This window comes from Vitis vinifera, chromosome 16 (genome assembly GCF_030704535.1).
Source record: "Vitis vinifera cultivar Pinot Noir 40024 chromosome 16, ASM3070453v1".
Taxonomy (NCBI): domain Eukaryota; kingdom Viridiplantae; phylum Streptophyta; class Magnoliopsida; order Vitales; family Vitaceae; genus Vitis; species Vitis vinifera.
The window spans coordinates 9,855,023-9,880,616 of record NC_081820.1 but is presented as its reverse complement, the minus strand read 5'-3'; positions in this window follow the sequence as shown (position 1 = coordinate 9,880,616).

Below are 25,594 nucleotides of genomic sequence, written 5' to 3'. Positions count from 1 at the left end.
TTTCGGTACTCGCACCGATTCTACCATTCCCGGGAACTCGGCCGGCTTCTACCATTTTTCGATACTGGCACGGATTCTACCATTTTCCTTTACTCCCAGGGACAGTTTTTCGGTACTCGCACCGATTCTACCATTTCCGGGAACTCGGTCGGATCCTACCATTTTTCGATACTCGCAACGATTCTACCATTTTCCGGTACTCACAGCGATAGTTTTTCGGTACTCGCACCGATTCTACCATTTCCGGGAACTCGCCCGGATTCTACCATTTATCGATACTCGCACGGATTCTACCATTTTCCGGTACTCACAGGAACAGTTTTTCGGTACTCGCACCGATTCTACCATTTCCGGGAACTCAGCCGGGGTCTACCATTTTTCGATTCTCGCACGGATTCTACCATTTTCTTGTACTCACAGGGACAGTTTTTCGGTACTCGCACCGATTCTACCATTTCCGGGAACTCGCCCGGATTCTACCATTTATCGATACTCGCACGGATTCTACCATTTTCCGGTACTCACAGGGACAGTTTTTCGGTACTCGCACCGATTCTACCATTTCCGGGAACTCGGCCGGCTTCTACCATTTTTCGATACTCGCACGGATTCTACCATTTTCCAGTACTCACAGGGACAGTTTTTCGGTACTCGCACCGATTCTACCATTCCCGGGAACTCGGCCGGCTTCTACCATTTTTCGATACTGGCACGGATTCTACCATTTTCCTTTACTCCCAGGGACAGTTTTTCGGTACTCGCACCGATTCTACCATTTCCGGGAACTCGGTCGGATCCTACCATTTTTCGATACTCGCAACGATTCTACCATTTTCCGGTACTCACAGCGATAGTTTTTCGGTACTCGCACCGATTCTACCATTTCCGGGAACTCGATCGGATTCTACCATTTATCGATACTCGCACGGATTCTACCATTTTCCGGTACTCACAGGGACAGTTTTTCGGTACTCGCACCGATTCTACCATTTCCGGGAACTCGGCCGGGTTCTACCATTTTTTGATTCTCGCACGGATTCTACCATTTTCTTGTACTCACAGGGACAGTTTTTCGGTACTCGCACCGATTCTACCATTTCCGGGAACTCGGCCGGATTCTACCATTTTTCGATACTCGCAACGATTCTACCATTTTCCGGTACTCATAGGGATAGTTTTTCGGTACTCGCACCGATTCTACCATTTCCGGGAACTCGGCCGGATTCTACCATTTTTCGATACTCGCACGGATTCTACCATTTTCCAGTACTCACAGGGACAGTTTTTCGGTACTCGCACCGATTCTACCATTTCCGGGAACTCGGCCGGCTTCTACCATTTTTCGATACTGGCACGGATTCTACCATTTTCCTTTACTCCCAGGGATAGTTTTTCGGTACTCGCACCGATTCTACCATTTCCGGGAACTCGGCCGGCTTCTACCATTTTTCGATACTGGCACGGATTCTACCATTTTCCTTTACTCCCAGGGACAGTTTTTCGGTACTCGCACCGATTCTACCATTTCCGGGAACTCGGTCGGATCCTACCATTTTTCGATACTCGCAACGATTCTACCATTTTCCGGTACTCACAGCGACAGTTTTTCGGTACTCGCACCGATTCTACCATTTCCGGGAACTCGCCCGGACAGTTTTTCGGTACTCGCACCGATTCTACCATTTCCTGGAACTCGGCAGGATTCTACAATTTTTCGAGACTCGCAACGATTCAACCATTTTCCGGTACTCACAGGGATAGTTTTTTGGTACTCGCACCGATTCTACCATTTCCGGGAACTCGCCCGGATTCTACCATTTATCGATACTCGCACGGATTCTACCATTTTCCGGTACTCAAAGGGACAGTTTTTCGGTACTCGCACCGATTCTACCATTTCCGGGAACTCGGCCGGGTTCTACCATTTTTCGATTCTCGCACGGATTCTACCATTTTCTTGTACTCACAGGGACAGTTTTTCGGTACTCGCACCGATTCTACCATTTCCGGGAACTCGGCCGGCTTCTACCATTTTTCGATACTCGCACGGATTCTACCATTTTCCGGTACTCACAGGAACAGTTTTTCGGTACTCGCACCGATTCTACCATTTCCGGGAACTCAGGCGGGGTCTACCATTTTTCGATTCTCGCACGGATTCTACCATTTTCTTGTACTCACAGGGACAGTTTTTCGGTACTCGCACCGATTCTACCATTTCCGGGAACTCGCCCGGATTCTACCATTTATCGATACTCGCACGGATTCTACCATTTTCCGGTACTCACAGGGACAGTTTTTCGGTACTCGCACCGATTCTACCATTTCCGGGAACTCGGCCGGCTTCTACCATTTTTCGATACTCGCACGGATTCTACCATTTTCCAGTACTCACAGGGACAGTTTTTCGGTACTCGCACCGATTCTACCATTCCCGGGAACTCGGCCGGCTTCTACCATTTTTCGATACTGGCACGGATTCTACCATTTTCCTTTACTCCCAGGGACAGTTTTTCGGTACTCGCACCGATTCTACCATTTCCGGGAACTCGGTCGGATCCTACCATTTTTCGATACTCGCAACGATTCTACCATTTTCCGGTACTCACAGCGATAGTTTTTCGGTACTCGCACCGATTCTACCATTTCCGGGAACTCGCCCGGATTCTACCATTTATCGATACTCGCACGGATTCTACCATTTTCCGGTACTCACAGGTACAGTTTTTCGGTACTCGCACCGATTCTACCATTTCCGGGAACTCGGCCGGCTTCTACCATTTTTCGATACTCGCACCGATTCTACCATTTTTCGGTACTCACAGGAACAGTTTTTCGGTACTCGCACCGATTCTACCATTTCCGGGAACTCAGCCGGGTTCTACCATTTTTCGATTCTCGCACGGATTCTACCATTTTCTTGTACTCACAGGGACAGTTTTTCGGTACTCGCACCGATTCTACCATTTCCGGGAACTCGGCCGGCTTCTACCATTTTTCGATACTCGCACGGATTCTACCATTTTCCGGTACTCACAGGAACAGTTTTTCGGTACTCGCACCGATTCTACCATTTCCGGGAACTCGCCCGGATTCTACCATTTTTCGATACTCGCACGGATTCTACCATTTTCCAGTACTCACAGGGACAGTTTTTCGGTACTCGCATCGATTCTACCATTTCCGGGAACTCGGCCGGCTTCTACCATTTTTCGATACTAGCACGGATTCTACCATTTTCCTTTACTCCTAGGGACAGTTTTTCGGTACTCGCACCGATTCTACCATTTCCGGGAACTCGGCCGGATCCTACCATTTTTCGATACTCGCAACGATTCTACCATTTTCCGGTACTCACAGCGATAGTTTTTCGGTACTCGCACCGATTCTACCATTTCCGGGAACTCGCCCGGATTCTACCATTTATCGATACTCGCACGGATTCTACCATTTTCCGGTACTCACAGGGACAGTTTTTCGGTACTCGCACCGATTCTACCATTTCCGGGAACTCGGCCGGCTTCTACCATTTTTCGATACTCGCACCGATTCTACCATTTTTCGGTACTCACAGGAACAGTTTTTCGGTACTCGCACCGATTCTACCATTTCCGGGAACTCAGCCGGGTTCTACCATTTTTCGATTCTCGCACGGATTCTACCATTTTCTTGTACTCACAGGGACAGTTTTTCGGTACTCGCACCGATTCTACCATTTCCGGGAACTCGGCCGGCTTCTACCATTTTTCGATACTGGCACGGATTCTACCATTTTCCTTTACTCCCAGGGACAGTTTTTCGGTACTCGCACCGATTCTACCATTTCCGGGAACTCGGTCGGATCCTACCATTTTTCGATACTCGCAACGATTCTACCATTTTCCGGTACTCACAGCGATAGTTTTTCGGTACTCGCACCGATTCTACCATTTCCGGGAACTCGATCGGATTCTACCATTTATCGATACTCGCACGGATTCTACCATTTTCCGGTACTCACAGGGACAGTTTTTCGGTACTCGCACCGATTCTACCATTTCCGGGAACTCGGCCGGGTTCTACCATTTTTTGATTCTCGCACGGATTCTACCATTTTCTTGTACTCACAGGGACAGTTTTTCGGTACTCGCACCGATTCTACCATTTCCGGGAACTCGGCCGGATTCTACCATTTTTCGATACTCGCAACGATTCTACCATTTTCCGGTACTCATAGGGATAGTTTTTCGGTACTCGCACCGATTCTACCATTTCCGGGAACTCGGCCGGATTCTACCATTTTTCGATACTCGCACGGATTCTACCATTTTCCAGTACTCACAGGGACAGTTTTTCGGTACTCGCACCGATTCTACCATTTCCGGGAACTCGGCCGGCTTCTACCATTTTTCGATACTGGCACGGATTCTACCATTTTCCTTTACTCCCAGGGATAGTTTTTCGGTACTCGCACCGATTCTACCATTTCCGGGAACTCGGCCGGCTTCTACCATTTTTCGATACTGGCACGGATTCTACCATTTTCCTTTACTCCCAGGGACAGTTTTTCGGTACTCGCACCGATTCTACCATTTCCGGGAACTCGGTCGGATCCTACCATTTTTCGATACTCGCAACGATTCTACCATTTTCCGGTACTCACAGCGACAGTTTTTCGGTACTCGCACCGATTCTACCATTTCCGGGAACTCGCCCGGACAGTTTTTCGGTACTCGCACCGATTCTACCATTTCCTGGAACTCGGCAGGATTCTACAATTTTTCGAGACTCGCAACGATTCAACCATTTTCCGGTACTCACAGGGATAGTTTTTTGGTACTCGCACCGATTCTACCATTTCCGGGAACTCGCCCGGATTCTACCATTTATCGATACTCGCACGGATTCTACCATTTTCCGGTACTCAAAGGGACAGTTTTTCGGTACTCGCACCGATTCTACCATTTCCGGGAACTCGGCCGGGTTCTACCATTTTTCGATTCTCGCACGGATTCTACCATTTTCTTGTACTCACAGGGACAGTTTTTCGGTACTCGCACCGATTCTACCATTTCCGGGAACTCGGCCGGCTTCTACCATTTTTCGATACTCGCACGGATTCTACCATTTTCCGGTACTCACAGGAACAGTTTTTCGGTACTCGCACCGATTCTACCATTTCCGGGAACTCAGGCGGGGTCTACCATTTTTCGATTCTCGCACGGATTCTACCATTTTCTTGTACTCACAGGGACAGTTTTTCGGTACTCGCACCGATTCTACCATTTCCGGGAACTCGCCCGGATTCTACCATTTATCGATACTCGCACGGATTCTACCATTTTCCGGTACTCACAGGGACAGTTTTTCGGTACTCGCAACGATTCTACCATTTCCGGGAACTCGGCCGGCTTCTACCATTTTTCGATACTCGCACGGATTCTACCATTTTCCAGTACTCACAGGGACAGTTTTTCGGTACTCGCACCGATTCTACCATTCCCGGGAACTCGGCCGGCTTCTACCATTTTTCGATACTGGCACGGATTCTACCATTTTCCTTTACTCCCAGGGACAGTTTTTCGGTACTCGCACCGATTCTACCATTTCCGGGAACTCGGTCGGATCCTACCATTTTTCGATACTCGCAACGATTCTACCATTTTCCGGTACTCACAGCGATAGTTTTTCGGTACTCGCACCGATTCTACCATTTCCGGGAACTCGCCCGGATTCTACCATTTATCGATACTCGCACGGATTCTACCATTTTCCGGTACTCACAGGGACAGTTTTTCGGTACTCGCACCGATTCTACCATTTCCGGGAACTCGGCCGGCTTCTACCATTTTTCGATACTCGCACCGATTCTACCATTTTTCGGTACTCACAGGAACAGTTTTTCGGTACTCGCACCGATTCTACCATTTCCGGGAACTCAGCCGGGTTCTACCATTTTTCGATTCTCGCACGGATTCTACCATTTTCTTGTACTCACAGGGACAGTTTTTCGGTACTCGCACCGATTCTACCATTTCCGGGAACTCGGCCGGCTTCTACCATTTTTCGATACTCGCACGGATTCTACCATTTTCCGGTACTCACAGGAACAGTTTTTCGGTACTCGCACCGATTCTACCATTTCCGGGAACTCGCCCGGATTCTACCATTTTTCGATACTCGCACGGATTCTACCATTTTCCAGTACTCACAGGGACAGTTTTTCGGTACTCGCATCGATTCTACCATTTCCGGGAACTCGGCCGGCTTCTACCATTTTTCGATACTAGCACGGATTCTACCATTTTCCTTTACTCCTAGGGACAGTTTTTCGGTACTCGCACCGATTCTACCATTTCCGGGAACTCGGCCGGATCCTACCATTTTTCGATACTCGCAACGATTCTACCATTTTCCGGTACTCACAGCGATAGTTTTTCGGTACTCGCACCGATTCTACCATTTCCGGGAACTCGATCGGATTCTACCATTTATCGATACTCGCACGGATTCTACCATTTTCCGGTACTCACAGGGACAGTTTTTCGGTACTCGCACCGATTCTACCATTTCCGGGAACTCGGCCGGGTTCTACCATTTTTTGATTCTCGCACGGATTCTACCATTTTCTTGTACTCACAGGGACAGTTTTTCGGTACTCGCACCGATTCTACCATTTCCGGGAACTCGGCCGGATTCTACCATTTTTCGATACTCGCAACGATTCTACCATTTTCCGGTACTCATAGGGATAGTTTTTCGGTACTCGCACCGATTCTACCATTTCCGGGAACTCGGCCGGATTCTACCATTTTTCGATACTCGCACGGATTCTACCATTTTCCAGTACTCACAGGGACAGTTTTTCGGTACTCGCACCGATTCTACCATTTCCGGGAACTCGGCCGGCTTCTACCATTTTTCGATACTGGCACGGATTCTACCATTTTCCTTTACTCCCAGGGATAGTTTTTCGGTACTCGCACCGATTCTACCATTTCCGGGAACTCGGCCGGCTTCTACCATTTTTCGATACTGGCACGGATTCTACCATTTTCCTTTACTCCCAGGGACAGTTTTTCGGTACTCGCACCGATTCTACCATTTCCGGGAACTCGGTCGGATCCTACCATTTTTCGATACTCGCAACGATTCTACCATTTTCCGGTACTCACAGCGACAGTTTTTCGGTACTCGCACCGATTCTACCATTTCCGGGAACTCGCCCGGACAGTTTTTCGGTACTCGCACCGATTCTACCATTTCCTGGAACTCGGCAGGATTCTACAATTTTTCGAGACTCGCAACGATTCAACCATTTTCCGGTACTCACAGGGATAGTTTTTTGGTACTCGCACCGATTCTACCATTTCCGGGAACTCGCCCGGATTCTACCATTTATCGATACTCGCACGGATTCTACCATTTTCCGGTACTCAAAGGGACAGTTTTTCGGTACTCGCACCGATTCTACCATTTCCGGGAACTCGGCCGGGTTCTACCATTTTTCGATTCTCGCACGGATTCTACCATTTTCTTGTACTCACAGGGACAGTTTTTCGGTACTCGCACCGATTCTACCATTTCCGGGAACTCGGCCGGCTTCTACCATTTTTCGATACTCGCACGGATTCTACCATTTTCCGGTACTCACAGGAACAGTTTTTCGGTACTCGCACCGATTCTACCATTTCCGGGAACTCAGCCGGGGTCTACCATTTTTCGATTCTCGCACGGATTCTACCATTTTCTTGTACTCACAGGGACAGTTTTTCGGTACTCGCACCGATTCTACCATTTCCGGGAACTCGCCCGGATTCTACCATTTATCGATACTCGCACGGATTCTACCATTTTCCGGTACTCACAGGGACAGTTTTTCGGTACTCGCACCGATTCTACCATTTCCGGGAACTCGGCCGGCTTCTACCATTTTTCGATACTCGCACGGATTCTACCATTTTCCAGTACTCACAGGGACAGTTTTTCGGTACTCGCACCGATTCTACCATTCCCGGGAACTCGGCCGGCTTCTACCATTTTTCGATACTGGCACGGATTCTACCATTTTCCTTTACTCCCAGGGACAGTTTTTCGGTACTCGCACCGATTCTACCATTTCCGGGAACTCGGTCGGATCCTACCATTTTTCGATACTCGCAACGATTCTACCATTTTCCGGTACTCACAGCGATAGTTTTTCGGTACTCGCACCGATTCTACCATTTCCGGGAACTCGCCCGGATTCTACCATTTATCGATACTCGCACGGATTCTACCATTTTCCGGTACTCACAGGGACAGTTTTTCGGTACTCGCACCGATTCTACCATTTCCGGGAACTCGGCCGGCTTCTACCATTTTTCGATACTCGCACCGATTCTACCATTTTTCGGTACTCACAGGAACAGTTTTTCGGTACTCGCACCGATTCTACCATTTCCGGGAACTCAGCCGGGTTCTACCATTTTTCGATTCTCGCACGGATTCTACCATTTTCTTGTACTCACAGGGACAGTTTTTCGGTACTCGCACCGATTCTACCATTTCCGGGAACTCGGCCGGCTTCTACCATTTTTCGATACTGGCACGGATTCTACCATTTTCCTTTACTCCCAGGGACAGTTTTTCGGTACTCGCACCGATTCTACCATTTCCGGGAACTCGGTCGGATCCTACCATTTTTCGATACTCGCAACGATTCTACCATTTTCCGGTACTCACAGCGATAGTTTTTCGGTACTCGCACCGATTCTACCATTTCCGGGAACTCGATCGGATTCTACCATTTATCGATACTCGCACGGATTCTACCATTTTCCGGTACTCACAGGGACAGTTTTTCGGTACTCGCACCGATTCTACCATTTCCGGGAACTCGGCCGGGTTCTACCATTTTTTGATTCTCGCACGGATTCTACCATTTTCTTGTACTCACAGGGACAGTTTTTCGGTACTCGCACCGATTCTACCATTTCCGGGAACTCGGCCGGATTCTACCATTTTTCGATACTCGCAACGATTCTACCATTTTCCGGTACTCATAGGGATAGTTTTTCGGTACTCGCACCGATTCTACCATTTCCGGGAACTCGGCCGGATTCTACCATTTTTCGATACTCGCACGGATTCTACCATTTTCCAGTACTCACAGGGACAGTTTTTCGGTACTCGCACCGATTCTACCATTTCCGGGAACTCGGCCGGCTTCTACCATTTTTCGATACTGGCACGGATTCTACCATTTTCCTTTACTCCCAGGGATAGTTTTTCGGTACTCGCACCGATTCTACCATTTCCGGGAACTCGGCCGGCTTCTACCATTTTTCGATACTGGCACGGATTCTACCATTTTCCTTTACTCCCAGGGACAGTTTTTCGGTACTCGCACCGATTCTACCATTTCCGGGAACTCGGTCGGATCCTACCATTTTTCGATACTCGCAACGATTCTACCATTTTCCGGTACTCACAGCGACAGTTTTTCGGTACTCGCACCGATTCTACCATTTCCGGGAACTCGCCCGGACAGTTTTTCGGTACTCGCACCGATTCTACCATTTCCTGGAACTCGGCAGGATTCTACAATTTTTCGAGACTCGCAACGATTCAACCATTTTCCGGTACTCACAGGGATAGTTTTTTGGTACTCGCACCGATTCTACCATTTCCGGGAACTCGCCCGGATTCTACCATTTATCGATACTCGCACGGATTCTACCATTTTCCGGTACTCAAAGGGACAGTTTTTCGGTACTCGCACCGATTCTACCATTTCCGGGAACTCGGCCGGGTTCTACCATTTTTCGATTCTCGCACGGATTCTACCATTTTCTTGTACTCACAGGGACAGTTTTTCGGTACTCGCACCGATTCTACCATTTCCGGGAACTCGGCCGGCTTCTACCATTTTTCGATACTCGCACGGATTCTACCATTTTCCGGTACTCACAGGAACAGTTTTTCGGTACTCGCACCGATTCTACCATTTCCGGGAACTCAGCCGGGGTCTACCATTTTTCGATTCTCGCACGGATTCTACCATTTTCTTGTACTCACAGGGACAGTTTTTCGGTACTCGCACCGATTCTACCATTTCCGGGAACTCGCCCGGATTCTACCATTTATCGATACTCGCACGGATTCTACCATTTTCCGGTACTCACAGGGACAGTTTTTCGGTACTCGCACCGATTCTACCATTTCCGGGAACTCGGCCGGCTTCTACCATTTTTCGATACTCGCACCGATTCTACCATTTTTCGGTACTCACAGGAACAGTTTTTCGGTACTCGCACCGATTCTACCATTTCCGGGAACTCAGCCGGGTTCTACCATTTTTCGATTCTCGCACGGATTCTACCATTTTCTTGTACTCACAGGGACAGTTTTTCGGTACTCGCACCGATTCTACCATTTCCGGGAACTCGGCCGGCTTCTACCATTTTTCGATACTGGCACGGATTCTACCATTTTCCTTTACTCCCAGGGACAGTTTTTCGGTACTCGCACCGATTCTACCATTTCCGGGAACTCGGTCGGATCCTACCATTTTTCGATACTCGCAACGATTCTACCATTTTCCGGTACTCACAGCGATAGTTTTTCGGTACTCGCACCGATTCTACCATTTCCGGGAACTCGATCGGATTCTACCATTTATCGATACTCGCACGGATTCTACCATTTTCCGGTACTCACAGGGACAGTTTTTCGGTACTCGCACCGATTCTACCATTTCCGGGAACTCGGCCGGGTTCTACCATTTTTTGATTCTCGCACGGATTCTACCATTTTCTTGTACTCACAGGGACAGTTTTTCGGTACTCGCACCGATTCTACCATTTCCGGGAACTCGGCCGGATTCTACCATTTTTCGATACTCGCAACGATTCTACCATTTTCCGGTACTCATAGGGATAGTTTTTCGGTACTCGCACCGATTCTACCATTTCCGGGAACTCGGCCGGATTCTACCATTTTTCGATACTCGCACGGATTCTACCATTTTCCAGTACTCACAGGGACAGTTTTTCGGTACTCGCACCGATTCTACCATTTCCGGGAACTCGGCCGGCTTCTACCATTTTTCGATACTGGCACGGATTCTACCATTTTCCTTTACTCCCAGGGATAGTTTTTCGGTACTCGCACCGATTCTACCATTTCCGGGAACTCGGCCGGCTTTTACCATTTTTCGATACTGGCACGGATTCTACCATTTTCCTTTACTCCCAGGGACAGTTTTTCGGTACTCGCACCGATTCTACCATTTCCGGGAACTCGGTCGGATCCTACCATTTTTCGATACTCGCAACGATTCTACCATTTTCCGGTACTCACAGCGACAGTTTTTCGGTACTCGCACCGATTCTACCATTTCCGGGAACTCGCCCGGACAGTTTTTCGGTACTCGCACCGATTCTACCATTTCCTGGAACTCGGCAGGATTCTACAATTTTTCGAGACTCGCAACGATTCTACCATTTTCCGGTACTCACAGGGATAGTTTTTTGGTACTCGCACCGATTCTACCATTTCCGGGAACTCGCCCGGATTCTACCATTTATCGATACTCGCACGGATTCTACCATTTTCCGGTACTCAAAGGGACAGTTTTTCGGTACTCGCACCGATTCTACCATTTCCGGGAACTCGGCCGGGTTCTACCATTTTTCGATTCTCGCACGGATTCTACCATTTTCTTGTACTCACAGGGACAGTTTTTCGGTACTCGCACCGATTCTACCATTTCCGGGAACTCGGCCGGCTTCTACCATTTTTCGATACTCGCACGGATTCTACCATTTTCCGGTACTCACAGGAACAGTTTTTCGGTACTCGCACCGATTCTACCATTTCCGGGAACTCAGCCGGGGTCTACCATTTTTCGATTCTCGCACGGATTCTACCATTTTCTTGTACTCACAGGGACAGTTTTTCGGTACTCGCACCGATTCTACCATTTCCGGGAACTCGGCCGGGTTCTACCATTTTTTGATTCTCGCACGGATTCTACCATTTTCTTGTACTCACAGGGACAGTTTTTCGGTACTCGCACCGATTCTACCATTTCCGGGAACTCGGCCGGATTCTACCATTTTTCGATACTCGCAACGATTCTACCATTTTCCGGTACTCACAGGGATAGTTTTTTGGTACTCGCACCGATTCTACCATTTCCGGGAACTCGCCCGGATTCTACCATTTATCGATACTCGCACGGATTCTACCATTTTCCGGTACTCAAAGGGACAGTTTTTCGGTACTCGCACCGATTCTACCATTTCCGGGAACTCGGCCGGGTTCTACCATTTTTCGATTCTCGCACGGATTCTACCATTTTCTTGTACTCACAGGGACAGTTTTTCGGTACTCGCACCGATTCTACCATTTCCGGGAACTCGGCCGGCTTCTACCATTTTTCGATACTCGCACGGATTCTACCATTTTCCGGTACTCACAGGAACAGTTTTTCGGTACTCGCACCGATTCTACCATTTCCGGGAACTCAGCCGGGGTCTACCATTTTTCGATTCTCGCACGGATTCTACCATTTTCTTGTACTCACAGGGACAGTTTTTCGGTACTCGCACCGATTCTACCATTTCCGGGAACTCGCCCGGATTCTACCATTTATCGATACTCGCACGGATTCTACCATTTTCCGGTACTCACAGGGACAGTTTTTCGGTACTCGCACCGATTCTACCATTTCCGGGAACTCGGCCGGCTTCTACCATTTTTCGATACTCGCACCGATTCTACCATTTTTCGGTACTCACAGGAACAGTTTTTCGGTACTCGCACCGATTCTACCATTTCCGGGAACTCAGCCGGGTTCTACCATTTTTCGATTCTCGCACGGATTCTACCATTTTCTTGTACTCACAGGGACAGTTTTTCGGTACTCGCACCGATTCTACCATTTCCGGGAACTCGGCCGGCTTCTACCATTTTTCGATACTGGCACGGATTCTACCATTTTCCTTTACTCCCAGGGACAGTTTTTCGGTACTCGCACCGATTCTACCATTTCCGGGAACTCGGTCGGATCCTACCATTTTTCGATACTCGCAACGATTCTACCATTTTCCGGTACTCACAGCGATAGTTTTTCGGTACTCGCACCGATTCTACCATTTCCGGGAACTCGATCGGATTCTACCATTTATCGATACTCGCACGGATTCTACCATTTTCCGGTACTCACAGGGACAGTTTTTCGGTACTCGCACCGATTCTACCATTTCCGGGAACTCGGCCGGGTTCTACCATTTTTTGATTCTCGCACGGATTCTACCATTTTCTTGTACTCACAGGGACAGTTTTTCGGTACTCGCACCGATTCTACCATTTCCGGGAACTCGGCCGGATTCTACCATTTTTCGATACTCGCAACGATTCTACCATTTTCCGGTACTCATAGGGATAGTTTTTCGGTACTCGCACCGATTCTACCATTTCCGGGAACTCGGCCGGATTCTACCATTTTTCGATACTCGCACGGATTCTACCATTTTCCAGTACTCACAGGGACAGTTTTTCGGTACTCGCACCGATTCTACCATTTCCGGGAACTCGGCCGGCTTCTACCATTTTTCGATACTGGCACGGATTCTACCATTTTCCTTTACTCCCAGGGATAGTTTTTCGGTACTCGCACCGATTCTACCATTTCCGGGAACTCGGCCGGCTTTTACCATTTTTCGATACTGGCACGGATTCTACCATTTTCCTTTACTCCCAGGGACAGTTTTTCGGTACTCGCACCGATTCTACCATTTCCGGGAACTCGGTCGGATCCTACCATTTTTCGATACTCGCAACGATTCTACCATTTTCCGGTACTCACAGCGACAGTTTTTCGGTACTCGCACCGATTCTACCATTTCCGGGAACTCGCCCGGACAGTTTTTCGGTACTCGCACCGATTCTACCATTTCCTGGAACTCGGCAGGATTCTACAATTTTTCGAGACTCGCAACGATTCTACCATTTTCCGGTACTCACAGGGATAGTTTTTTGGTACTCGCACCGATTCTACCATTTCCGGGAACTCGCCCGGATTCTACCATTTATCGATACTCGCACGGATTCTACCATTTTCCGGTACTCAAAGGGACAGTTTTTCGGTACTCGCACCGATTCTACCATTTCCGGGAACTCGGCCGGGTTCTACCATTTTTCGATTCTCGCACGGATTCTACCATTTTCTTGTACTCACAGGGACAGTTTTTCGGTACTCGCACCGATTCTACCATTTCCGGGAACTCGGCCGGCTTCTACCATTTTTCGATACTCGCACGGATTCTACCATTTTCCGGTACTCACAGGAACAGTTTTTCGGTACTCGCACCGATTCTACCATTTCCGGGAACTCAGCCGGGGTCTACCATTTTTCGATTCTCGCACGGATTCTACCATTTTCTTGTACTCACAGGGACAGTTTTTCGGTACTCGCACCGATTCTACCATTTCCGGGAACTCGGCCGGCTTCTACCATTTTTCGATACTGGCACGGATTCTACCATTTTCCGGTACTCACAGGAACAGTTTTTCGGTACTCGCACCGATTCTACCATTTCCGGGAACTCGCCCGGATTCTACCATTTTTCGATACTCGCACGGATTCTACCATTTTCCGGTACTCACAGGGACAGTTTTTCGGTACTCGCACCGATTCTACCATTTCCGGGAACTCGCCCGGATTCTACCATTTATCGATACTCGCACGGATTCTACCATTTTCCGGTACTCACAGGGACAGTTTTTCGGTACTCGCACCGATTCTACCATTTCCGGGAACTCGGCCGGCTTCTACCATTTTTCGATACTGGCACGGATTCTACCATTTTCCTTTACTCCCAGGGACAGTTTTTCGGTACTCGCACCGATTCTACCATTTCCGGGAACTCGGCCGGCTTCTACCATTTTTCGATACTCGCACGGATTCCACCATTTTCCAGTACTCACAGGGACAGTTTTTCGGTACTCGCACCGATTCTACCATTTCCGAGAACTCGGCCGGCTTCTACCATTTTTCGATACTGGCACGGATTCTACCATTTTCCTTTACTCCCAGGGACAGCTTTTTGGTACTCGCACCGATTCTACCATTTCCGGGCACTCGGCCGGATTCTACAATTTTTCGATACTCGCACGGATTCTACCATTTTCCGGTACTCACAGGGATAGTTTTTCGGTACTCGCACCGATTCTACCATTTCCGGGAACTCGGCCGGATTCTACAATTTTTCGAGACTCGCAACGATTCTACCATTTTCCAGTACTCACAGGGATAGTTTTTCGGTACTCGCACCGATTCTACCATTTCCGGGAACTCGCCCGGATTCTACCATTTTTCGATACTCGCACGGATTCTACCATTTTCCGGTACTCACAGGAACAGTTTTTCGGTACTCGCACCGATTCTACCATTTCCGGGAACTCAGCCGGGGTCTACCATTTTTCGATTCTCGCACGGATTCTACCATTTTCTTGTACTCACAGGGACAGTTTTTCGGTACTCGCACCGATTCTACCATTTCCGGGAACTCGGTCGACTTCTACCATTTTTCGATACTGGCACGGATTCTACCATTTTCCGGTACTCACAGGAACAGTTTTTCGGTACTCGCACCGATTCTACCATTTCCGGGAACTCGCCCGGATTCTACCATTTTTCGATACTCGCACGGATTCTACCATTTTCCGGTACTCACAGGAACAGTTTTTCGGTACTCGCACCGATTCTACCATTTCCGGGAACTCAGCCGGGGTCTACCATTTTTCGATTCTCGCACGGATTCTACCATTTTCTTGTACTCACAGGGACAGTTTTTCGGTACTCGCACCGATTCTACCATTTCCGGGAACTCGGCCGGCTTCTACCATTTTTCGATACTCGCACGGATTCTACCATTTTCCGGTACTCACAGGAACAGTTTTTCGGTACTCGCACCGATTCTACCATTTCCGGGAACTCAGCCGGGGTCTACCATTTTTCGATTCTCGCACGGATTCTACCATTTTCTTGTACTCACAGGGACAGTTTTTCGGTACTCGCACCGATTCTACCATTTCCGGGAACTCGGCCGGCTTCTACCATTTTTCGATACTGGCACGGATTCTACCATTTTCCGGTACTCACAGGAACAGTTTTTCGGTACTCGCACCGATTCTACCATTTCCGGGAACTCGCCCGGATTCTACCATTTTTCGATACTCGCACGGATTCTACCATTTTCCGGTACTCACAGGGACAGTTTTTCGGTACTCGCACCGATTCTACCATTTCCGGGAACTCGCCCGGATTCTACCATTTATCGATACTCGCACGGATTCTACCATTTTCCGGTACTCACAGGGACAGTTTTTCGGTACTCGCACCGATTCTACCATTTCCGGGAACTCGGCCGGCTTCTACCATTTTTCGATACTGGCACGGATTCTACCATTTTCCTTTACTCCCAGGGACAGTTTTTCGGTACTCGCACCGATTCTACCATTTCCGGGAACTCGGCCGGCTTCTACCATTTTTCGATACTCGCACGGATTCCACCATTTTCCAGTACTCACAGGGACAGTTTTTCGGTACTCGCACCGATTCTACCATTTCCGAGAACTCGGCCGGCTTCTACCATTTTTCGATACTGGCACGGATTCTACCATTTTCCTTTACTCCCAGGGACAGCTTTTTGGTACTCGCACCGATTCTACCATTTCCGGGAACTCGGCCGGATTCTACAATTTTTCGATACTCGCACGGATTCTACCATTTTCCGGTACTCACAGGGATAGTTTTTCGGTACTCGCACCGATTCTACCATTTCCGGGAACTCGGCCGGATTCTACAATTTTTCGAGACTCGCAACGATTCTACCATTTTCCAGTACTCACAGGGATAGTTTTTCGGTACTCGCACCGATTCTACCATTTCCGGGAACTCGCCCGGATTCTACCATTTTTCGATACTCGCACGGATTCTACCATTTTCCGGTACTCACAGGAACAGTTTTTCGGTACTCGCACCGATTCTACCATTTCCGGGAACTCAGCCGGGGTCTACCATTTTTCGATTCTCGCACGGATTCTACCATTTTCTTGTACTCACAGGGACAGTTTTTCGGTACTCGCACCGATTCTACCATTTCCGGGAACTCGGCCGGCTTCTACCATTTTTCGATACTCGCACGGATTCTACCATTTTCCGGTACTCACAGGAACAGTTTTTCGGTACTCGCACCGATTCTACCATTTCCGGGAACTCAGCCGGGGTCTACCATTTTTCGATTCTCGCACGGATTCTACCATTTTCTTGTACTCACAGGGACAGTTTTTCGGTACTCGCACCGATTCTACCATTTCCGGGAACTCGGCCGGCTTCTACCATTTTTCGATACTGGCACGGATTCTACCATTTTCCGGTACTCACAGGAACAGTTTTTCGGTACTCGCACCGATTCTACCATTTCCGGGAACTCGCCCGGATTCTACCATTTTTCGATACTCGCACGGATTCTACCATTTTCCGGTACTCACAGGGACAGTTTTTCGGTACTCGCACCGATTCTACCATTTCCGGGAACTCGCCCGGATTCTACCATTTATCGATACTCGCACGGATTCTACCATTTTCCGGTACTCACAGGGACAGTTTTTCGGTACTCGCACCGATTCTACCATTTCCGGGAACTCGGCCGGCTTCTACCATTTTTCGATACTGGCACGGATTCTACCATTTTCCTTTACTCCCAGGGACAGTTTTTCGGTACTCGCACCGATTCTACCATTTCCGGGAACTCGGCCGGCTTCTACCATTTTTCGATACTCGCACGGATTCCACCATTTTCCAGTACTCACAGGGACAGTTTTTCGGTACTCGCACCGATTCTACCATTTCCGAGAACTCGGCCGGCTTCTACCATTTTTCGATACTGGCACGGATTCTACCATTTTCCTTTACTCCCAGGGACAGCTTTTTGGTACTCGCACCGATTCTACCATTTCCGGGAACTCGGCCGGATTCTACAATTTTTCGATACTCGCACGGATTCTACCATTTTCCGGTACTCACAGGGATAGTTTTTCGGTACTCGCACCGATTCTACCATTTCCGGGAACTCGGCCGGATTCTACAATTTTTCGAGACTCGCAACGATTCTACCATTTTCCAGTACTCACAGGGATAGTTTTTCGGTACTCGCACCGATTCTACCATTTCCGGGAACTCGCCCGGATTCTACCATTTTTCGATACTCGCACGGATTCTACCATTTTCCGGTACTCACAGGGACAGTTTTTCGGTACTCGCACCGATTCTACCATTTCCGGGAACTCGCCCGGATTCTACCATTTATCGATACTCGCACGGATTCTACCATTTTCCGGTACTCACAGGGACAGTTTTTCGGTACTCGCACCGATTCTACCATTTCCGGGAACTCGGCCGGCTTCTACCATTTTTCGATACTGGCACGGATTCTACCATTTTCCTTTACTCCCAGGGACAGTTTTTCGGTACTCGCACCGATTCTACCATTTCCGGGAACTCGGCCGGCTTCTACCATTTTTCGATACTCGCACGGATTCCACCATTTTCCAGTACTCACAGGGACAGTTTTTCGGTACTCGCACCGATTCTACCATTTCCGAGAACTCGGCCGGCTTCTACCATTTTTCGATACTGGCACGGATTCTACCATTTTCCTTTACTCCCAGGGACAGCTTTTTGGTACTCGCACCGATTCTACCATTTCCGGGAACTCGGCCGGATTCTACAATTTTTCGATACTCGCACGGATTCTACCATTTTCCGGTACTCACAGGGATAGTTTTTCGGTACTCGCACCGATTCTACCATTTCCGGGAACTCGGCCGGATTCTACAATTTTTCGAGACTCGCAACGATTCTACCATTTTCCAGTACTCACAGGGATAGTTTTTCGGTACTCGCACCGATTCTACCATTTCCGGGAACTCGCCCGGATTCTACCATTTTTCGATACTCGCACGGATTCTACCATTTTCCGGTACTCACAGGAACAGTTTTTCGGTACTCGCACCGATTCTACCATTTCCGGGAACTCAGCCGGGGTCTACCATTTTTCGATTCTCGCACGGATTCTACCATTTTCTTGTACTCACAGGGACAGTTTTTCGGTACTCGCACCGATTCTACCATTTCCGGGAACTCGGCCGGCTTCTACCATTTTTCGATACTCGCACGGATTCTACCATTTTCCGGTACTCACAGGAACAGTTTTTCGGTACTCGCACCGATTCTACCATTTCCGGGAACTCAGCCGGGGTCTACCATTTTTCGATTCTCGCACGGATTCTACCATTTTCTTGTACTCACAGGGACAGTTTTTCGGTACTCGCACCGATTCTACCATTTCCGGGAACTCGGCCGGCTTCTACCATTTTTCGATACTGGCACGGATTCTACCATTTTCCGGTACTCACAGGAACAGTTTTTCGGTACTCGCACCGATTCTACCATTTCCGGGAACTCGCCCGGATTCTACCATTTTTCGATACTCGCACGGATTCTACCATTTTCCGGTACTCACAGGGACAGTTTTTCGGTACTCGCACCGATTCTACCATTTCCGGGAACTCGCCCGGATTCTACCATTTATCGATACTCGCACGGATTCTACCATTTTCCGGTACTCACAGGGACAGTTTTTCGGTACTCGCACCGATTCTACCATTTCCGGGAACTCGGCCGGCTTCTACCATTTTTCGATACTGGCACGGATTCTACCATTTTCCTTTACTCCCAGGGACAGTTTTTCGGTACTCGCACCGATTCTACCATTTCCGGGAACTCGGCCGGCTTCTACCATTTTTCGATACTCGCACGGATTCCACCATTTTCCAGTACTCACAGGGACAGTTTTTCGGTACTCGCACCGATTCTACCATTTCCGAGAACTCGGCCGGCTTCTACCATTTTTCGATACTGGCACGGATTCTACCATTTTCCTTTACTCCCAGGGACAGCTTTTTGGTACTCGCACCGATTCTACCATTTCCGGGAACTCGGCCGGATTCTACAATTTTTCGATACTCGCACGGATTCTACCATTTTCCGGTACTCACAGGGATAGTTTTTCGGTACTCGCACCGATTCTACCATTTCCGGGAACTCGGCCGGATTCTACAATTTTTCGAGACTCGCAACGATTCTACCATTTTCCAGTACTCACAGGGATAGTTTTTCGGTACTCGCACCGATTCTACCATTTCCGGGAACTCGCCCGGATTCTACCATTTTTCGATACTCGCACGGATTCTACCATTTTCCGGTACTCACAGGAACAGTTTTTCGGTACTCGCACCGATTCTACCATTTCCGGGAACTCAGCCGGGGTCTACCATTTTTCGATTCTCGCACGGATTCTACCATTTTCTTGTACTCACAGGGACAGTTTTTCGGTACTCGCACCGATTCTACCATTTCCGGGAACTCGGTCGACTTCTACCATTTTTCGATACTGGCACGGATTCTACCATTTTCCGGTACTCACAGGAACAGTTTTTCGGTACTCGCACCGATTCTACCATTTCCGGGAACTCGCCCGGATTCTACCATTTTTCGATACTCGCACGGATTCTACCATTTTCCGGTACTCACAGGGACAGTTTTTCGGTACTCGCACCGATTCTACCATTTCCGGGAACTCGCCCGGATTCTACCATTTATCGATACTCGCACGGATTCTACCATTTTCCGGTACTCACAGGGACAGTTTTTCGGTACTCGCACCGATTCTACCATTTCCGGGAACTCGGCCGGCTTCTACCATTTTTCGATACTGGCACGGATTCTACCATTTTCCTTTACTCCCAGGGACAGTTTTTCGGTACTCGCACCGATTCTACCATTTCCGGGAACTCGGCCGGCTTCTACCATTTTTCGATACTCGCACGGATTCCACCATTTTCCAGTACTCACAGGGACAGTTTTTCGGTACTCGCACCGATTCTACCATTTCCGAGAACTCGGCCGGCTTCTACCATTTTTCGATACTGGCACGGATTCTACCATTTTCCTTTACTCCCAGGGACAGCTTTTTGGTACTCGCACCGATTCTACCATTTCCGGGAACTCGGTCGGATCCTACCATTTTTCGATACTCGCAACGATTCTACCATTTTCCGGTACTCACAGCGATAGTTTTTCGGTACTCGCACCGATTCTACCATTTCCGGGAACTCGATCGGATTCTACCATTTATCGATACTCGCACGGATTCTACCATTTTCCGGTACTCACAGGGACAGTTTTTCGGTACTCGCACCGATTCTACCATTTCCGGGAACTCGGCCGGGTTCTACCATTTTTAGATTCTCGCACGGATTCTACCATTTTCTTGTACTCACAGGGACAGTTTTTCGGTACTCGCACCGATTCTACCATTTCCGGGAACTCGGCCGGATTCTACCATTTTTCGATACTCGCAACGATTCTACCATTTTCCGGTACTCATAGGGATAGTTTTTCGGTACTCGCACCGATTCTACCATTTCCGGGAACTCGGCCGGATTCTACCATTTTTCGATACTCGCACGGATTCTACCATTTTCCAGTACTCACAGGGACAGTTTTTCGGTACTCGCACCGATTCTACCATTTCCGGGAACTCGGCCGGCTTCTACCATTTTTCGATACTGGCACGGATTCTACCATTTTCCTTTACTCCCAGGGATAGTTTTTCGGTACTCGCACCGATTCTACCATTTCCGGGAACTCGGCCGGCTGCTACCATTTTTCGATACTCGCAACGATTCTACCATTTTCCGGTACTCACAGGGATAGTTTTTCGGTACTCGCACCGATTCTACCATTTCCGGGAACTCGGCCGGATTCTACAATTTTTCGAGACTCGCAACGATTCTACCATTTTCCAGTACTCACAGGGATAGTTTTTCGGTACTCGCACCGATTCTACCATTTCCGGGAACTCGCCCGGATTCTACCATTTTTCGATACTCGCACGGATTCTACCATTTTCCAGTACTCACAGGGACAGTTTTTCGGTACTCGCACCGATTCTACCATTTCCGGGAACTCGGCCGGCTTCTACCATTTTTCGATACTGGCACGGATTCTACCATTTTCCTTTACTCCCAGGGACAGTTTTTCGGTACTCGCACCGATTCTACCATTTCCGGGAACTCGGTCGGATCCTACCATTTTTCGATACTCGCAACGATTCTACCATTTTCCGGTACTCACAGCGATAGTTTTTCGGTACTCGCACCGATTCTACCATTTCCGGGAACTCGCCCGGATTCTACCATTTATCGATACTCGCACGGATTCTACAATTTTCCGGTACTCACAGGGACAGTTTTTCGGTACTCGCACCGATTCTACCATTTCCGGGAACTCGGCCGGCTTCTACCATTTTTCGATACTCGCACCGATTCTACCATTTTTCGGTACTCACAGGAACAGTTTTTCGGTACTCGCACCGATTCTACCATTTCCGGGAACTCAGCCGGGTTCTACCATTTTTCGATTCTCGCACGGATTCTACCATTTTCTTGTACTCACAGGGACAGTTTTTCGGTACTCGCACCGATTCTACCATTTCCGGGAACTCGGCCGGCTTCTACCATTTTTCGATACTGGCACGGATTCTACCATTTTCCGGTACTCACAGGAACAGTTTTTCGGTACTCGCACCGATTCTACCATTTCCGGGAACTCGCCCGGATTCTACCATTTTTCGATACTCGCACGGATTCTACCATTTTCCGGTACTCACAGGGACAGTTTTTCGGTACTCGCACCGATTCTACCATTTCCGGGAACTCGCCCGGATTCTACCATTTATCGATACTCGCACGGATTCTACCATTTTCCGGTACTCACAGGGACAGTTTTTCGGTACTCGCACCGATTCTACCATTTCCGGGAACTCGGCCGGCTTCTACCATTTTTCGATACTGGCACGGATTCCACCATTTTCCTTTACTCCCAGGGACAGTTTTTCGGTACTCGCACCGATTCTACCATTTCCGGGAACTCGGCCGGCTTCTACCATTTTTCGATACTCGCACGGATTCCACCATTTTCCAGTACTCACAGGGACAGTTTTTCGGTACTCGCACCGATTCTACCATTTCCGAGAACTCGGCCGGCTTCTACCATTTTTCGATACTGGCACGGATTCTACCATTTTCCTTTACTCCTAGGGACAGCTTTTTGGTACTCGCACCGATTCTACCATTTCCGGGAACTCGGCCGGATTCTACAATTTTTCGATACTCGCACGGATTCTACCATTTTCCGGTACTCACAGGGATAGTTTTTCGGTACTCGCACCGATTCTACCATTTCCGGGAACTCGGCCGGATTCTACAATTTTTCGAGACTCGCAACGATTCTACCATTTTCCAGTACTCACAGGGATAGTTTTTCGGTACTCGCACCGATTCTACCATTTCCGGGAACTCGCCCGGATTCTACCATTTTTCGATACTCGCACGGATTCTACCATTTTCCAGTACTCACAGGGACAGTTTTTCGGTACTCGCACCGATTCTACCATTTCCGGGAACTCGGCCGGCTTCTACCATTTTTCGATACTGGCACGGATTCTACCATTTTCCTTTACTCCCAGGGACAGTTTTTCGGTACTCGCACCGATTCTACCATTTCCGGGAACTCGGTCGGATCCTACCATTTTTCGATACTCGCAACGATTCTACCATTTTCCGGTACTCACAGCGATAGTTTTTCGGTACTCGCACCGATTCTACCATTTCCGGGAACTCGCCCGGATTCTACCATTTATCGATACTCGCACGGATTCTACAATTTTCCGGTACTCACAGGGACAGTTTTTCGGTACTCGCACCGATTCTACCATTTCCGGGAACTCGGCCGGCTTCTACCATTTTTCGATACTCGCACCGATTCTACCATTTTTCGGTACTCACAGGAACAGTTTTTCGGTACTCGCACCGATTCTACCATTTCCGGGAACTCAGCCGGGTTCTACCATTTTTCGATTCTCGCACGGATTCTACCATTTTCTTGTACTCACAGGGACAGTTTTTCGGTACTCGCACCGATTCTACCATTTCCGGGAACTCGGTCGGCTTCTACCATTTTTCGATACTCGCACGGATTCTACCATTTTCCGGTACTCACAGGAACAGTTTTTCGGTACTCGCACCGATTCTACCATTTCCGGGAACTCGCCCGGATTCTACCATTTTTCGATACTCGCACGGATTCTACCATTTTCCAGTACTCACAGGGACAGTTTTTCGGTACTCGCATCGATTCTACCATTTCCGGGAACTCGGCCGGCTTCTACCATTTTTCGATACTGGCACGGATTCTACCATTTTCCTTTACTCCCAGGGACAGTTTTTCGATACTCGCACCGATTCTACCATTTCCGGGAACTCGGCCGGATCCTACCATTTTTCGATACTCGCAACGATTCTACCATTTTCCGGTACTCACAGCGATAGTTTTTCGGTACTCGCACCGATTCTACCATTTCCGGGAACTCGATCGGATTCTACCATTTATCGATACTCGCACGGATTCTACCATTTTCCGGTACTCACAGGGACAGTTTTTCGGTACTCGCACCGATTCTACCATTTCCGGGAACTCGGCCGGGTTCTACCATTTTTAGATTCTCGCACGGATTCTACCATTTTCTTGTACTCACAGGGACAGTTTTTCGGTACTCGCACCGATTCTACCATTTCCGGGAACTCGGCCGGATTCTACCATTTTTCGATACTCGCAACGATTCTACCATTTTCCGGTACTCATAGGGATAGTTTTTCGGTACTCGCACCGATTCTACCATTTCCGGGAACTCGGCCGGATTCTACCATTTTTCGATACTCGCACGGATTCTACCATTTTCCAGTACTCACAGGGACAGTTTTTCGGTACTCGCACCGATTCTACCATTTCCGGGAACTCGGCCGGCTTCTACCATTTTTCGATACTGGCACGGATTCTACCATTTTCCTTTACTCCCAGGGATAGTTTTTCGGTACTCGCACCGATTCTACCATTTCCGGGAACTCGGCCGGCTGCTACCATTTTTCGATACTCGCAACGATTCTACCATTTTCCGGTACTCACAGGGATAGTTTTTCGGTACTCGCACCGATTCTACCATTTCCGGGAACTCGGCCGGATTCTACAATTTTTCGAGACTCGCAACGATTCTACCATTTTCCAGTACTCACAGGGATAGTTTTTCGGTACTCGCACCGATTCTACCATTTCCGGGAACTCGCCCGGATTCTACCATTTTTCGATACTCGCACGGATTCTACCATTTTCCAGTACTCACAGGGACAGTTTTTCGGTACTCGCACCGATTCTACCATTTCCGGGAACTCGGCCGGCTTCTACCATTTTTCGATACTGGCACGGATTCTACCATTTTCCTTTACTCCCAGGGACAGTTTTTCGGTACTCGCACCGATTCTACCATTTCCGGGAACTCGGTCGGATCCTACCATTTTTCGATACTCGCAACGATTCTACCATTTTCCGGTACTCACAGCGATAGTTTTTCGGTACTCGCACCGATTCTACCATTTCCGGGAA